The sequence below is a fragment of the Psammomys obesus genome, unplaced genomic scaffold (genome assembly GCF_907164565.1).
Source record: "Psammomys obesus unplaced genomic scaffold, mPsaObe1.curated_primary_1811, whole genome shotgun sequence".
Taxonomy (NCBI): Eukaryota; Metazoa; Chordata; class Mammalia; order Rodentia; family Muridae; genus Psammomys; species Psammomys obesus.
The window spans coordinates 19,900,371-19,918,278 of record NW_026595981.1 but is presented as its reverse complement, the minus strand read 5'-3'; the positions used below and the strand labels follow the sequence as shown (position 1 = coordinate 19,918,278).

General features: G+C 48.7%; 1 long non-coding RNA gene across 2 annotated transcripts in view; it reads left to right on the top strand.

Moving 5' to 3' along the window:
• The window catches only part of LOC129685942 (uncharacterized), a 15,407-nt gene extending 611 nt beyond the window's left edge, over positions 1-14,796 (top strand). The window contains exons 2-5 of one of the 2 annotated variants that reach the window (XR_008721562.1): positions 8,711-8,813; positions 9,727-9,969; positions 10,913-12,583; positions 14,419-14,796. This is a non-coding gene — a long non-coding RNA (uncharacterized LOC129685942). Of the gene's footprint in view, positions 1-8,710; positions 8,814-9,726; positions 9,970-10,912; positions 12,705-14,418 lie in introns of both variants that reach the window. The other variant, XR_008721563.1, reaches the window with a different exon arrangement.
• The last annotated feature ends 3,112 nt before the right edge of the window (positions 14,797-17,908 follow it).

Below are 17,908 nucleotides of genomic sequence, written 5' to 3'. Positions count from 1 at the left end.
GTGTGTGTGTGTGTGTGTGTGTGTGTGTGTGTGTGTGTGTGTGTGTGTGTGTGTGAGCGCGCGCGCGCTGGAGCCTCAGAACTGTTGCAAGAAGGGAAGGCTCCACGGCAAGAAGTATGACCACATTATGACTAATTAGCTATTAATCATTAATATAATTAATGTTACTATTAGCTAACAAGGTAGCATTTATCCAAGCTCAGAGCCAAGAGAGAGTGTCTGCAATTGTACGCTCGGGCGTACAGGGAGAGAAAATGATTCGGGCAAGCCGAAGGCTCCATGGGAAAAGACCCAAGGTGTCTAACCCTTTCCCACCAGAAACCAAACTTCCTCAAGTTCTCCACGCCTTAGTTGGAACTCCTTCCGTTGCTTTTGCTGTTTATTTAGTTTGTGTGTATAAGTGTTTTGCCTGCACTTGCACCTGTGACTGTTGGAGCCCCTAGAACGAGCTGTGGGTGGTTTGCAGGCCACCGTGTGGGTGCTAAGCTTTGAACCAGGGTCCTCCGCAAGAGTAACAAGTGAACTTCTGAGCCAGCTCTCCGGACCCCTTCCTCTATCCTTAAGAGCATGTTCTTCCACTAAAGCTGACCCCCACAGCATGGAAATAATTTCCACAGAGATCCAGCTAAAGTTTTCTCCCAGAACAGCCGGCCATAAACCCCACTCACCCAAATCCTCCGGGGAATAAAATGACCTGAGTCTGGGACAAAGCTAAGAAAGAAATTGAAACTTTGCAAATAAAGGGTCCAAGAGCTGACTCTTTCTTTGGCCCCTTCCAGAAACAGATGTTCAGATTTTATTATACTTGGATTCCAGACTCCAGGGATCAGGGGTTTTGGAACTTAGGGCCATGTTTTTCAATAGAGAGTGTTCTCCGTGGATAAACACTTAAGTCTGTATCAGGTTGCAACAGGTGGGGAGAAGATCTTCAAGCAGAACAGGAGAAAGGAAGCATAGGTAATAAAAATTAAATTCAGTGTGAGAATGAATGAGGGTTCTGGCGAACTCCTAAGGTCTTCTTGGACACCCGAACCCTTCCTCCACCCTCTGCTGGTCAGTCTGTCCTGTTTGAATGGGAGTATGCAAAGCAATAGCCAAAAAAAGAGGTGACCTTTCAAGTGTCCAGCTCTCCATCCACAGACTGTCTGGATTCCCCCTCGTAAGCACAGTTTTGTATTAATTCAGCCTTCCACTTCAACAGTGCTTCCTGGTTTGTCTGTTTGTTTTAATTATTACATTTTTGTTATTTATGTTTCTGTACGTGTGCGGTCGACCACGCCGTGTGTGCAGAGGTCAAAGGACAACGTGTGGAAGTTGGTGCTCTCTTTCTACCATGTGGTCCTATGCATTTGAAATCAGGTCATCAGGCTTGGTGACAAGCAGTTTTACCCATGAGACATTTCCCTCGCCTCTCTCTCGCTGGTCCTCAAGGGGAGTTTCTGTCCATTATCTCATCAGATGTTCCAGCTGCCAGGGCAGACAGAACAGGTATTTTTCCCAATGAAGGAAATTTAAGCCAAGGAATGTTTTGACGGCTTAGCCAAAGTCATGCAAGCCAGTAGACAACAGAGACAAACCAAGACCCAAGATCCCTAGTTCCCACTGTGCTAGTCTCTCAGAGGGTTTAATAAGACCACTGGGGGAGGGGGAGATGTCACATAGCCTTTTTTAAAAAAAAATCATTTATTTTTATGTGCGTTGGTATTTTGCCGGCATGTCTGTGTGAGGGTGCCGTGTCCCCTGGAACTGGAGTCACAGACAGTTGTGAACTATGTGGGTGCTGGGAATTGATCCCAGGTCCTCAGGAAGAGCAGCCAGTGCTCTTAACTGCTGCGCCATCTCTCCAGCCCCTCCTTGCATATTCTTAACAGGTGACGACTGGTACCTTTGGCACATGATAGAAAGGAGTCCTGATATTCAGCTCTGTCTCTGTAGCTTCTGTATATTTTCCTCCTTCTTTCTTTCTCTTGACCCCTGAGACTTGCCTCTCTCAAGAAACCTTTAGTACCTAGTGTTTTGCAAGTGTTTGGGATTCAGGCCTGGTTAACAAGATCCAGCTAGGAGCACAGTTCCTCTGCTCTCATTTCACTCTTTCCCCTTCCCCGTGTTGTCTCCTAGTGCTACTGAAGCTTGTCAGTCACTGCAGGAGACCTTCAGTATACATCCATTCTGGTTGCTTGGTCTTGGATAGCTCTTCACAAATTTCTGCAATTAAGACTGTGTGTCTGTGCCAAGGGAACCCACCCAAATTTCTTACGTAACTCACACTTGCCTCAGAAACTCTAGGTTGCTGACAGTGACCTGAGCTCCTGATCCTCTTGCTTCTACCTCCCAAGTACTATAGTTACAGGCATTCATCACCATGTCTGACTCAAAGCAGCCCTCTCCCCCTTTTTTTAGTGGAAACAAGGTCTCACTATGTAGTCCTGGCTGGCCTGAGACTGACTGTGTAGACCAGGCTGGCCTCAAACTCACAGAGATCCAACTGCCTCTGCCTCTGGAATGATGTGATTAAACATGCACCACCACGCCTAGCCCCACATTAATATTCAACAGCCAATAAAAAATAAGGTCCTGATTTCAAGAGTCACATGGGCAGAGCTAGAACCTGGGTCTCCAGGTCCAAGTCCAGGATATCTCTAAGCCTATCCTGCAGCTCTTTGCTGGATACCACACAAAGCAAACTCAATAGATCTGGTCTCTGCCCTCTGAAAGTCTGGACTCCGGTGGACAGCCAGGATGCCAACAAACATAAAAGAACAAAGCCATTTATAGTCAACACATGCCAATAAGTGAGAGAGTTCAATAGATAAGGAAAGCTGGGTTTATCTGGTCTACTAATGTTCTTTTCATTCCAGTCAGGCAAAAAGAACAATATTAGTAAGACTAAGGTTTAGGTCTAATCTCAATCTGCCTACTTACTTTTCACAGATGAAAAAATATTTGTACGGGGTAGAGAGATGGCTCAGTAGTTAGAAGTACTTGCTGCTCTTTCAGAGAATTTGGGCTCGAGTCCCAGGACCCATGTGGCAGCTCATAATTATCTGTAACTCCAGTTCTGACCTCCACAGGCACCAGGCATGCACATGACATATAGACATACATGCAGGCAAAATACCCATACATTGAAAATAAAAATAAATAGGACCAGGCATGAGTGGCCAGGCAAGAAGGCATAGGCAGGCAGATCTCTAGGAGCTTGAGGTCTGAGGCCAGCCAGATCTACAGGATGAGACCTCCTTTCTTCAAAACCAATAAGAAAAAGAAAACAATGACAAGTAAATAAAAAGGAAAGAAATGGGAAGGATGATGGATGTCTGCCTTCCTCTCTCTTCCCAGTCAGTAACATCTTCAGCATTATTCTCTATGCAAGGTCTATAGTGATGGCAAAATGATAGATCAAGTCAATATCCGTTTTAGTGTTGGGGCACACGGTAAAGATTCAGTTCCTATAAATGGAGAGGTGGACTTCCAAATCTGAGATAGTTTGGTCTCATCCTACAGAAATGAGGCCACCACCTACAAAGGCAAGAAGGAAGCCTTAGGAAACTGGGCCCAAGTTCCTCAAGTTCCTCGTTAGGGTCTGTCTGTGGCAGAGGGTTCCAAGACCCTTAGCCTGCAGTTGTATGTGAGTCTTCCGAAAAGGCTCCTGCACCCTTTTAAGTGGTAGGCTTAATTGTTTCTTGTTTTGGGGGGTGTTTCTTGTTTTTATTTTTTGGTAATTGATGTGACATGTGCCTCAGAGGTATGCACTGAGGTCCAATTGAGGGTTTTTTTTTTTTTTTTTGGTTTTGTTTTGTTTTGTTTTGTTTTATTGGAATTAATTAATTAAAGAGGGCAGCTGAGAGGGGCCAGAGTCAGTGCCAAACTCTGTAACCCTAAACCAGCCAACCCACCCAACCGGCTGTACCACCTGAGAAACATCCGGAAGTTCTCAAGAAGAGAACTGGGGAGCAGGGGAGGAATTAGGGGCTGCTAGGGAATTCTGGGCACCTCAGATTTCACACACACCGAGGACGGACTCTTGAGGACTCTTAGAGGTTACATGGTAGCCGCAAAAGGAAAAAAAAGGTCAGAGGAGATCTGTGAGATTACCAGCCCGGGAACAAGGGGCCTGGAAGGGCAGTGATTGGCAGGAGTAAGAATAATGGAGCCACCAGAGCGTCCGCTTAAGGAAAGGACCGGTGAGTGGAGTCGGAGGAGGCGGAGCCTGGTCCTGGAGTTGTGGGGGCGGGCACCACGTTGCCTGAGGGCTCAGCCTTCAGAGGTATTAATTAAACCCAGACCTGAGGTTGTTAACAAAGCTGTGGCAGCTTTTCATAGGAGTTGGGTTAATAACAATAACAATAACAATTAAGGATGAGGAGACCTTATCTGGAGCAAGTTTTTCTTAGAGGTTGTACCAATAAGTCTTTAATTCTCCTGGCCCCTCCGGGCCACATTTCCTAGAAAGTAAGTGAGAGTTTGAGAGGGTTACCCATTGCCCTGGTGCACCTGAGATGCATTTGCCAGCCCTCAAGGCCTACTTGCCTTTGGTTTGTGGCTTTGTTCTTTACTTCATTACTTGGAAATAAAAGCCCAAGATTTCTTTTCAGATTTCATGCTGGGGGCTTGGGGGGTGGGGAGGGTGGGAAGGGATGGCTCAGTCTCGAAGAGCACCCACAGCTGCTCAGGGAACCAGGATTTGGTTCCCACCACCCACCCACGTGGCAGCTCACAACCTCTTGCCAATTCCAGTTTCAGGGTTTCTGACGCCCTCTTCTGGCCTCCACAGGTACCAGTCACTCATGTGGCACACACGTAAGGATATGCACATACACATAAAATAAAAATGAACCTTAAAAAAAAAAATCCATGAGCTCTTCAAGTATTCTGCATTGTTTAGTCTCTGAAAGGAGACTTAAAGAGTATGGAAATATAGGCATCTACATCACAGGATGCCTGGACAAGTCTGATGTGGAAACTGAAATCTGTCTTGAGAACACCGGGCAGGACAATGAGACAAGGCTATGACATATTTGGAGTGGAATGGCTGGCACAGGGCTCAGCTTTGGCCTTCAGTCACGATAACCTGGGCCAGACATGGTGCTACACTCCTTTAATCCTAGCACTTGGGAGACAGAGGCATGTGAATCCCTACAAGTTGAGTTCAAGACTAACCTGCTTTACATAGTGAGTTCCATGCCAGACAGGGCTACACAGAAAAACTGTCTGAAAAAAGCAAAGTGGCAATCTCAATATACTTCAACAGTATGAGTAATCTGAGCTCTCTTTAGAGCCCAGAGAACAAGGCTGATGTATCCATTAGTGACGGGGGCTTGTCTGTGTTTGTCCTGAAACATAGACCTGGGCAGCAAAAGTGTCTCTGTTGTGAAGACGGCAGGGACCAGTGTCCAGTCTTCTGACCACCATCCCTCCAGAAACATCACTTTCTTTCTCTCCTCTGTGTTACCACAAAGAACTACCTATAAAAAGGATGCTAGAACTTTCTGGACTTGAATACTGATTTACCTTGCAAATCACATCACAGAGCACAGTAGAGTATTACTTGTAATGCCAGGGAATGGAATGTTCTCGTTAATGATAAAGCACTCTTCGACAGTTAGTAATATTTCGAATATACTTACATTAAAATTATTCGTTGTTTATCTGAAATCCAAATTTCACCGGCTGACTTCTGTTTTATTCGGCAACCCTTTTGATAGGCAACCTGCTAGACCTAAGAGAAGAAATCAACAAGGAGAAGAGAGAGAGGGGCTTGGTGCCTTGGTAGAAAGTGGGGACAGACAGGATGGTCAAATGTGTGTAAGAGCATCTAAGAAGCCAGAGCAGGTGACTGCCAAGTCTGTTAGGGGTATATCATCCCACTGGGCACCTGGCTGAAACATTACCAAGTCTTCAAATGGCCAAATGTCAAGTTAAACACTGTTGCAGAAACCTCAGGGGGTATTACATTAAATAAATGAACAAATAGGGAGAGATGGCTGGAGAGATGGCTCAGAGGTTAAGAACATTGCCTGTTCTTCCAAAGGTCCTGAGTTCAATTCCCAGCAACCACATGGTGGCTCAGAACCATCTGTCCTGAGACCTGGTGAGACAGGCACACATGCAGGCCAAACACTGTATACATAATAAATAGATCTTTAAAAAAATAAATAAATGAACAGATAAATAAATAATGTTAAATAATTAAATAAGTGTCATGGCTGGTAGTCCCAGCACTTGGAAAGCTGAGGTAGGAGAATCACCATGGGCCCGAGAGGCCAGCCTGGGCTCCATAGTAGCTCTAGGCAAGCCTTGGTTACAAAGTAAAACCTTCTCCCAAAAATACAGAATAAATAAATAAATATCAAGCCAGGAATGGTGGTGAATAACTTTAATTCCAGCACTCAGGAGGCAGAGGCCAGCCTGATTTACAGAGTGAGTTCCAGGACAGCTAGGGGTTCACAGAGAAACCGTGTCTCAAAACAAAACAAAACACCAAAATAAAAAACAAACCAACAGATCATCTACTCTTTAACACCCAGAACAAATCTCACCAGAAAAGGAGGACAGATGTAGGTAGCTTCCAGCCTTTCATTTCGTTATGCCAACAGAGGCAGCAGGTCAGTGTCATCCAGAGGCTTGTAGCATGACGAGTTCTTCATGTCATAGGATCCCTGGAGCTTGGGTGGCTCCTTCCTTCCCGTGCTGATGAGCCGTACAGTGGGCTAGGTTCTGTTTCTAAGCACTGAACACCAAGATACTTACAGTTTACCGAATGGTTCCTCCTGTCCTAATTCTCATCACTGTTACCCCATATAATCTGAACCACGAGGGAGGAGGAAGGTATCCCTATTTTACGGACAAGGAAGCCAAGGCACAGAGACCGTGAGTTGGAAATGACATAAGGGCACATTGGTCTTAATGGCAGAGGCAAGAGCGAACTGGAGTAGTTAGGGCCTACGCCTGCTTTTTTCTTTCCCTAAGATTTTTTTCTTCTTTTTTTAATGTGGATATGTGAGTACCTACCATGTGATTTTTTTACCACATGCGTACCTGGAGCCTGGAGCTGCAGTTAAAGCTGGTTGGGATCTGGGAACTGAATCCTCAGGCTGCCAAGCCGTCCCTCCAGTCCCCACACCAGCTCCTTTAACCACAGTGCTACAGCACCTGGCACCCCAAGCTCCACTCAGATTTCTTCACCAGCCCCTGTCGCGCCTGAGTAGAATAGTAGCCTCCCTCCGCCCCCTAATTCCCACATCTGCTTTTCTGAACCTGTGAGCATGTCACCACACACCGCAAAAGAAACTTTGCAAGGTGACTGAGTTAAGGGGTGTGGAGTTCACGCTGATTCTAATGAGCCCAGGGCTGTCACAGGAGAGCCCTTGGAAGACGGAGGCAGAGGAGTGCTGGAGTCTGAGCTACGGTTAGGGAAGCAGGACCGAAACCGTGTGAGGCTGGCTGCGAAGATGGAGGAGGAGGTGAGCCGAGGATTGAGGGGCTGCCCTGAGGAGCAGAAGCAGGAGCAGGCTGGTGGCTATCAAAGGGGACACGATGCTGCCCACTGCAGCCCAGTGAGACTTCTGGCCTCCGGAATGGAAGGTGACACGTTTGTGCGGCTTTATGCTACCCAGTTTGCGGTGATTTGCTGGAGCATCCGCAGGAGATACATCCAGATCTCCACAGCTTACGTGGAAATGTTTGGAAAGACATTCCAGGACTTGCCCGAATGCGGGGTCCACTTCACTGCTCCTACTCCCCGTGCGGAAAATCTCCAGCATCTGTGACAGGCCGTGCTCTTTGGTCTAAGTTTTTTCCCCATACCAGGTCTTCCACCTGGAACACCCAGTCCTTATTTGATTACCTGACAGAGTCTTTGTCCTTTACAAGTCAGCTCAAGTGCCACCTCCTCTGGGAAGCCTTCCCTACTTCCCTCACAAGGCCTTGAGCCACTTCCTCTGCATTCTGCTACATTTTATATTCAATCAGGTTAAAGCAGGACCTGAAGTTTAAGACTCTCTCTATTCCCACCCTGGGTTATAAGCTAGTTGAGGAGGTTAGGGTTTCCTCTTTCCTCTTTGGTATCCTTTAGCAGCCATAAAATGAAGGCTACCAAGGCCTAGAGATTTTCCTTGACTACCAGTGTGCCCTAGGCCAGTGCTGTGGTTCTCTGACTCTGTTTTCCCATCAACAGTGTGCCTTGGGTGAACTCCTGCTTTCTTTTCTAACAAGAGGTGAGGAAATGAGACGAGACAGTGTTTCAGCTTGAAGAAATAAAGGTGCTGGGCTGGGATGTAGCTCAACTGGTAGAGCGTCTAGCATACACCAAGCCATTGGTTTGATCCCCAGCAGAGTAAACTGAGTGTGGGGTGCACATCTGTAATCCCAGCACTTAGGAAATGGATGCTGGAGGATCAGAACTCTTGAGACCCCTGTCTCAAAAATGGGAGGAGGGGGAGGGGGGAAGGACGATGATGAGGTGGTAGAGGAGATAATGATGATGATGATGATGATGATGATGATGATGACGACGACGACATTATCACTATCCAATAGTCCCCCCCCCCCCCATGTACACAACTTCCTCTTCAAGTCTCAATCCCTTAGACTGAGACATGGTTCTGGAGAAAAACTTCACTGCAGAGAGCCACGTCTGCCTTGGTCCTTATCAAACCTCCAGCATTTACACTGCTCTTTAAGTCTCAGGTGAGGTCTTCCATGTTGGCAGGTGACAATCCTACAGAAGGCTTCCCCACATTCTTTGGATTCCTGGTTTCTTCCTCAGGTGAGCAGTGCTGTTTGGAATCACAGGACAGCAGATTTCCCCACAGGTAACTGATCTCCATCCAGGTAACTGGACCCCATGGTATTGTGAAAGATGTCCTCCTGCCTCCAAGCTGCCCCCAGGGCTCTCCATGGTGCATCCAAAGGCAGGGATTCTGTCTATCAGGAATCTAACTGATGTTGTATAAGATGTTTCTCTACCCAAGCATGCTGTGGGCCTTGACTACTCTAATGGCGGCCTTTCAGGGCACATTCTCCCATGATTAATGAGAAGAATAAGGATAAGAAGGACACCAAGTCCTACAACTCCTGCTCTCTCCACACTTACAACTTGCTTGGGGAACCAAGACTCAGGGGTGTTATTCAGCTAGGCAATATCAGGCGTGTATAGTCAAAAATATCAAGTAGCACACCTTATGCAATAGAACTAGAATTCAGAGAAAGGAGAGTTCAAGCAAGGCTTGACGGGGTGGGGAAGGTGGTTTTAAGTGCATGGAGTTGAGCCGAGGCACACTAGGATGAAAGCTAGATGGTTAAAGGGTGTGCTTGGCTGTGAGCTACAGAGAGGTGGCCCAAGGTAGGGACACATTGGTTCCACAGGGCAGCAAAAAGGAGAGGGACTCGGGATGGGAAGGGAGGACAGGGAGAAGAGGGGAGGAAAGAGAAAAGAGGAATGGGAGAAAAGAAGGGGGAAGAGAAAGGAAGGGAAGGGGAGGGAGGGGAAGAGAGGGAAGGGGAGAAGAGGAAAGGAGGGAGGGAGAGGCAGTGAAAGAGGGGAGGGAAGGGGGAAGGAGAAGTAAGGGGAAGGGAAAGGAAGAGAAGGGAAGGGGGAGGGGAAGGGGACAGGCGGGAAGGGAAGGGGCCCTTACTCTTGTGATGACCTACCCTTTGATTTGGGAAACTCCACACTTAGGGTAACATTTTGACCATGTTATTTCCCATACCTGTCTCACTCTACAGCCCCAAATACTTTTCACTGCTGCCAGTCACACCTAAAGACAACTGCTTTCCTGCTGGTTTCAATGGGCACAGCAGCACCTCTCCCAGCATCTGCGGGAGCTATGCCAGTTTCATGACCAAGAATTCTACCCCTGGGCCAAGGTGCCTTGGAGACAGAGCCACCAAGTTGCAGGAAGGACCCTAGGAAAGCCCCAGGAGATCAGCCAAGCATGTTCTGGCTTCCATCCGCTTCCCAGTTATCAGGTCCTTTCACGATTATCCATAAGGAATGCTGATCTTTAAGGAAATGAGGGGATCAGATCCGAAGGCTTCCTGCTTATGTTGGTTTATAGAAGTTGTGCATTCAGAGCAGGGAACAGTTCATAACTTGCCATGTGCTCTGGGGCAGATAAGCAAGAAGGAGGACCTCGTAGCATCTTGCCTCGGTGAGACGGTTGGAAAAGACTTTTCTTCTGATTAGAGTGTGAAACGCCCACCCCACATCAAACAACCATGTTTGAGCCTTCCTTCATGGACAAGTCTCTATCTCTCTTCCTCTCCCTCCCTTTCCCTCTCCCTCTCTCCCTCTCTCTCTCACAGAAGAATTACCTACCTCTATAGCTAGAGCCAAGGACAGTGGATTTCTTTCCCCACAAGATGGCTACCCTATGGGTCAGGGGACAGGAGCTGTCCTTTCCTGAGTGAGATGGTGAGGGCCTTTGGCAGCCCTTCATAACTTCTGTTGTTTAAAGGGTGGATGGGTGAGGTAGGCATGCTTATGCACACACATGTGTATGGAGGCCAGAGGTCAACATTGAGTTTCTTCCTTAGACTCTCGCCATCTTAGTTTTGAGACTGGGTCTCTCATGGCATCTGGGGCTCACTGACTTGGCAAGACTGGCTGACCTGCAAACCCCTGACAGCCTCTGGGCTGTGCCTCCCCCCACGCTGGGGTTACAACATGAGCCTCAGTGCTGAGTTTTTTGTTTTGTTTTGGTTTGGGGTTTTTTTGCTGTTTTTTGTTTGTTTGTTTGTTTGTTTGTTTGTTTATTTTCATGACTGCTGGAAATTGAATTCAGGTCCTCATGCTTGTTTAGCAAGCATTTTACTAACCAAGTCCAGCCTCCAAAGGGATTTTTTTTTTCTTTTTTCAAAAACAGATATTTTAGACTCTGACTTCTGTCTCTGTTTCCTGTATCACTTCCAGAGGATGCTGGCTCCAGGAATGGAGACTTTTTCCACTGCAGGAGAACAATGTGGTGCCTCCTGGATCGTGCCGTGTGAGCGTCTCACTAGAAGCTTCTGCAATCCTCCCAGCGAGGCACTCTCTGAGATGTGAAGAAGCGGGAAGGAAGTCTCTATGGGACCATGGTGGGCAGCACGGAAGAGCTTGGGGGGCAGCCGTGAGCGCTGCTCTGTCTCACTGCATCTGTCTCCATTAGCGTCTGTCCTCCCCGCTCAAGCCGGTCCCTCCGCTCCATGGCAGGAGGGCCTATCTTCCCTGCGACACACAAAGAGCGACTTCAGTGGCTGTCACAGTGCCTGGTCCATAGCCTCTGTTCTGTAGATGTTTGCCGAGTGAGTTGGCTATAAACATGGGAAGGTTTCCCTTGGAAAGGTTGATGCTGCTGTTCAGATGTTGAGCATTGCAGCACTGATATTTGTGTGCTACGGATGGGAAGGAACGAGGTTGGGAATGGGAAGGGACTCTACTGGGCAGTAAGAATGAAAGCTTGTAGCAGGGTCCTGAAAACCCCCGGAAGCTCAGAGGGTATCTAATTGGCTTTGAGAAACTGCTGTGGGCTCTCTGGATCACTCCTAGAAGACAGCAAGTGAGTGGAAGTCTTCACAGTGAATCTAAAGATGGCCCGACACAGTGGGGCGCTCAAGAGATACTCTTGTGCTGAGGGCTGGATCTTTTGGCTGGGTGGGTATCAAGATACCAGCAAGCCTTCTTGTGAAGCTTGCTTCCTGTGTGTGTGAAACTCCAGGGAACAGGCAGACTGATGGCATAGGTAGAGTCGGCAACCCCCACTGCCAGGGAGGAAGACGATGTCTCTGGACTCAACTCAGAGGTTCTCCGAACAGAAAGACTTGTTTTTCTCCAGAGAGCTTCCTGAGAGCAGAGAAGATATCTCACGTATCTCACATGGTAACCAGGTAACCTGCCATGCTCGTAGTAGCTGCTTAATAAGCTCAAGTGACTGCGTAGCTGTTGGCTGGCTCTGGGAGATGTGGACCCCAGGAGCGCTAGTGGAGGCTGCTGGAGCACTTTCTTTCTGTCCTCCAGCTCCCACAGCCTATTCTGCGTTGACCCGCTTTTTTCCTTTAAGCCAGAAGATGTTTCCAGGGGCTGCTGCTCTCTAAGTGATGTGCACGGGTGGAGAAAGGAGATGGGGCCTCAGCCCGCTGACAGTTAGAGCGCTCCCTTCCTTCTCCAGTGGGTGCCTAGAGGGCCAGAACCCATTCCACTCAACTCCTTAGCTAGCCATCAGTCTTCCCTTCTCATTCCCTTCCAGCCCTTCTCCCTTTCATCTCAGCTCAGCGAGCAGAGACACGTCCCCGCTGGAAGCTGGTGTTAAGAAACGTGGCCACAACACACGTGGACACACACAACACACACACACCTTTCTCAGTCTATGAGCCTTTGTCTGGCCCTTTGCTCCTGGGCCTGACCCATCTTTATGAGATCAAGGCTCTTTCTATCCCAGGATGCCGAACCCTGGCCTCCGATGGGACAGAGCTGGTCATTTTGCACGTCTCCAGCCTTGCCCTCCCTTGGGGGCTTGTGGAAGATCCACCCATATGGCAGAACCTTCCAGAGAGACTCGAAACCAGGAGCCTGACCTCATGATGCCCGAAGCGCCTGGCACAGAAGGTACCAGCTCTGATGTCCTGGCCCAAGCCCAGTTCTCGCTTCTAGAATCCACACCTTCTCTGGCTCTCCTCCAGCCCTACCCCAGCTTAGAGAGAATAAGAACGGCTGCAGGAAGGACGTGGTAAGGGAAGGACGGGTCTCTGCTGAGGGATCTAGGCCAACTCATTCCTTGCTGATGTGTCTCAGTTTCCCCTGGAGGAACTCTGACAGTGTGCCCATGGTTACAAAGGAGCTCGGAACGGCCAGAAAACCCTGGTTTTATGTCCTGTTCTGTTGCTGCCAGGAGTCACCTGCCCCACCCCTTGGCTAGCTGGTGACGCTTGCCCAGCCAGGCAGGGTCCTGCAGGATGAAAGTTCCAAGAAGCCCAAGCAGGAATAATAATGATAATCATCAACGGTGGCGGCGTCTTAGCCTCCTGGGAATGCAAGGCCCCACGCCCTGCGCCTCACACCCCAGGACACTGCGAGGGCTCCTTTCCCTGCATTTTATTGCAGAGATCCCACACTCTGCCAGTCCCGGCCCAACCCACCTGAGTTCCCAAGAGCTTCAGTCCAGAGGCCGCTGGCCTCATTCACCACCCAGGCTCCATGGGAAGATTTAGCTCAACAAGACCCAAGCCAACAGCAGTCAAGGCCACCCAGCCCAGCTGCTTAAAAACTTGGGCTCCAGGGTTTCCCAGAGAAGCTATCGGTCTGCCTCTGGTGCAGGGCGCTTTCCCACGGACCCGTCCGGTGTCTGCTCAGCCCAAAGGCTAAAAACCTTGCAAGTGTCCACCTGAATCTCCATCCCCCAAGAACTCACCTCAGGGCCCCAGACAGGTTTCGTTTTGACCTACAAACTTTCCAAGGCTTGTACTGCTCAAGAGTGATCAACGGGGGTCTAGGCGGGGGAGCGGCTCTCACCTCCAAACCCATTTGCAACTCCTCCTGCCATATTTGCTGGCTGAAGGAACGACTCAGTTTGGCATACCCCACACATCTCCGTTTGTGGAGTTGGCTCCTTCTTTGGGAATGTCAGTGTCTCCATCTCCACTTGATCAGACTCTCTGACCCTTCAAAAGTAGGCCTTGACCCGTGACCTTGTCTGACTCGTGTCCCACTCTGGTTCTTCTTCATTTGAACCTTTCAAGTCACTGTCATCCATTTGTGCCATACTTACCTGTATATCCTAACTTACCCACAAGGTCATTTGTGCCCTGGCATCTCCTCCATGTTTTCTTGGCACAAGGCTTCTCACCCAAAGCATAAATCTCAATGAATGTGTGTTGGATATAAATTGTGGAGAAGAATAATTTTCACCCTGTTAAATTCCTCACACAAATGTACTTTTAAATAGGAACACATGATTATTTTACTACAAAATGGTGTGGAGGGAAGGGAAGAGAACCTCACCCTCGGTTTCCTGGCGGGTGGGCTGCAGGAACCTCAGTGAAGACTTCATCCCCATGGCTTTGGTCCCTAGACACATAATGCTTTTTATGACCAGTCACTGGCCCAATTCACTATTGGCCTCTGTCTAGAAAGAGATAGGTTCTTCCAGAGAGAACGACAGTTCCCCCGCTTTCAGGCTTCCAATTTTTTTCTAAACCCCAACATCCGTCATGCCCTCTAGGACTCGTGCCCTAGGGACCCCTAGATTTATACCGTGTCAAGAGAACAAGAGTTGGAGTGCTATAGACCCCTAGCCTGGCTGTTTCACTTGAACCCCTTCAAGACACATCTCACCAACCACAGCTGCGAGTGTTGTTAATAATAGTTACAATAGCTCAGCAACGTCCCGTATTTACCTAATGCTTTTCTCCAGGGAGCTCAACTAATCTTTCTCTCATCTCCAGAAGGAAGGGAAGGACTGAGGCGATGAAGGACAAGCGAGCCACTGCAGCCACGCTCCCGAATACAAGCATCCTTTGTTCTATGGGATAAATACAGTCCTCAGTATTTCAGCTGCGCAGCGCCGATGAAGTAGAAAGGCAGCTTATTCTCTGAGATCCAAGACCCACGACTTAAAAACTTTTGCTGAAATCAAAGCCTTTGTGAAGCATTACATCTTGTTGTTGTTTCGAGGCAGGGTCTCAGTGTGTATCCCTGACTGTCCCAGAACTAACTGCCTACTCTTGAACTCACAGAGACCCACCTGTGCTAGAACGAGAGGCGTGCGCCACTGTGTTTGGCTAAGGTATCAGTCACATCTTATCAGCAATAACATTTTAACATGGACGCCAGTATGTGCTTAATTATTTCAGGTGTGTGTGTGTGTGTGTGTGTGTGTGTGTGTGTGTGTGTATGTCTGTGTGTGCGTGTATGAGCGTGCAAGTTGTCTGTGTGCTTGTTCGTAGAGGCCAAAGGAGGACATCAGGAGTCCTGCTTTATCACTTTCCATGCTAGTCCCTCAAGACAAGGCTCTCTCACTGAACAGGGAGAGCCAGGTTGGTGGTTAGCAAGCTCCGTCGATCCACTTGTCTCCATGCCCCTATCCCAGCACTGAGGCTACAGCTCCATGGGCCCAGCCACACCCAGCCTTTCCCATAGTTGCTTCGATCCAAACTAAGGTCCTCGTGCTTTCACAGCAAACACACTTAGCCCAGGCCTCGTGCTGTCCGTACTGGACTTACACTTGCTATGCGGCAGAGGCTGGCCCAGAACTCCTGATCCTCCTGCCTCCACCTCCCAAGACACGCATTTCACCAGGCTCAGTTACCTCTAATGCGCAGCCTGCTACCATTAATAGCTGAAGCCATTGTATATATTTGAGGTGACTCATTTTTTTTTTTTTTTTTTTTTTTAACAATGACACAACTTTCCACTTCAAATTGTTGCCTTAATAATCGCAAAAATCACTTTGGCCATGTTGCTGTTAGACCTCATTAAATGGTCACTGTTTTAACATCGTAATGGGATTATGTGAAGACATGTGAAGAGGAGGGGCCAACTTTGCTCTTTCCTTCTTATTTCCCCCTTTCGATTTAAAAATATCTATTCTGGACTGTATGTGGTGTATGTGTGTGTGTGTGTGTGTGTATGTGTGTGTGTGTGTGTGTGTGCACGCGTGCGCACGTGTCTGCAGGTGCCAGCGCACACCTGGAGGCCAGAGGAAGATGCTGGCTGTCTTCTTCTATTACTGCCTACTTTATTCTTTTGAGACAGGGTCCCACCCTGAACCTGGAGCCATGTTATAACCGGCAAGCTCCAACGGCTCTCCTGTGTCTGTCCCTCACAGCACCAAGATTACAGGGGCCCACAGCCACATCTACAGCTTTTACATAGGTCGTGGGTTCAAAGCTCAGGCCTCCATGTAGGGCCTCCCCAACTCCTCCTCCTCTTTTATTCTCCTTGCGTGTATCTGTTGATTTGTACATCTGTGTACACACACTTGCGGAGGGACTGTAGGAAAGCCAAAGTTCGACACTGGATGTCTTCCTTAGTTACTTTCCAGCCACCATTTTTTTTTTTTTTTTTCTTGAGACAGGGACTCTCACTAAACCTGGAGCTTGCTGATTCCGCTAGACTAGCTGGTCAGAAAGTGCAGGGCTTCTTCGATGTCTGCTTCCTCAGTGCTGGGATGATGGCCACTGCTGCCACACCTGGCCTTTCCTTTTGTTTTGTTTTCCAGACAGGGTTTCTCTGTGTAGCCTTGACTGTCTTGGACTTGCTTTATAGAACAGGCTGGCCTCAACCTCACAGAGATCTGCCTGCCTCTGCCTCCTGGATGCTGGGATCAAAGGCGTGTGCCACCATGTCTGGCAATTATTTGATTTTTTTTTTTTTTTTTTTTTTTTTTTGAGACAGTCTTGCTATGTTGCCCAGGCTGGCCCAGAACTCATGACCCTCCTGCCCCAGTCTCCTGAATGCTGAGATTGCAGGTGTGACCCCCTGCACTCAACTAAGAGCAAATTCAGCGGCAACTTTGAGCCTGTCCCTGCCAACTCTCCCACTCGCTCCCGCCACTCCAGAGACATCAGCGCGTGTGCACGTTCCCTCCGACTTAACTGTCATTCTCTTGGCTTCCTTCTTGCCAGGACCAGCTGGCCTGGCCCCCTCCGAACACTAAGGACAAAGGGTTTATCTTTGCCTCCTGGATATTGGTACAAAAATACTCTCTCGTACTACCCTGAAATATGATTACTTAGTTGTGTGTATCCTTCATCGGACATTAGTCTCTGAACACATGGGTCTGGGCTGTATTTCCTGAAGATCATCTTCTTTGCTGTTCCCTCCTGGCCGGGTGTGTAGCAGGCTGTCTGCGAGAGGCCTCCCATTGGCACTAGAGATACATGGGGACGTCTCTCCCCCCACCGCCCCCCAGAACTGCCTCCCATCACACCTTCCACAGCCAGCTTTAAGAAGCAGCTTGTAGGGACCAGTAACTTGGACATTCTTCCCCGAAATGCTAAGCCGTCTACTTTCCACAGATATGAAAACAGACGCTGGGGTCAAGTTCTAGTTCAAGGCCATGCTAGTGTGAGTGTGTGTGTGGGGGTCAGGCTTCCTACACCCAGAGCCCTGATGGAGACCTCTTCGGCACCGACTCCCTGCTGACTGCCTCCATTCAGCTCTCTGCCCTCCCTATTCTTTCTTCCCCCAAAGAGCAGGCGAGGTTCCCAACCAGCCTAATGCCCTCCCCACTCTCCGCAGGGTGCACGTTGTGGTGGCTCAGTGGTTCTTCCTTCCCAGGGACTACATCAAGCGTGACAGGCTCTCCTCTGAGGCTCCACGGTCCACTGACCTGAAGGTCTCTGCTTGTCCATCTCAAACCTGGGTCAAGACTTTTCACGGGGATCCAAATTCTAGTCTCGGTGGGTGGATCCAGATAATTCCTCTGCGAGGCCCACTACAGATACCTGTGGAGCGTGCCTCAGAACCTCCACCTGATCCACTCTCAGCCATTAATAACAGCTTTTTTTTTTTTTTTTTTAATTTTTTTCCCTCTAGACTGCCTCCCCACACTTCCTTCCTGTGCTTATTTCTCTTTACAACAAGGCTGGGTATTTTTAACCTGAGGTTTCCATTTATCTCATCTTGTCTATCTGATCGGGACAGGGCTGGGGGAGGGTACAGGAGCTGGTATGCCCATAAGGCTAGGAGTGTCTGGCTAGTCATCAGTGCTGAGCCCAGCTTCTGCTCTGTTCTCTGGACAGAGCTCTCCCTTCCTGGCTTTGGAAATGAACGCTGTACATGACTCTGGGGCAAAACTTTGGGAACCACATAGGCCACCAGAGAAGCTCACACCAGTGATGTTGGCAAGGCCGTATGTGTAGCTAGGAAGAGACCAAGGAACATCTTGCACCTTATGGTCATGCATCCTTGGAACAGCCACCAAGATGTGTC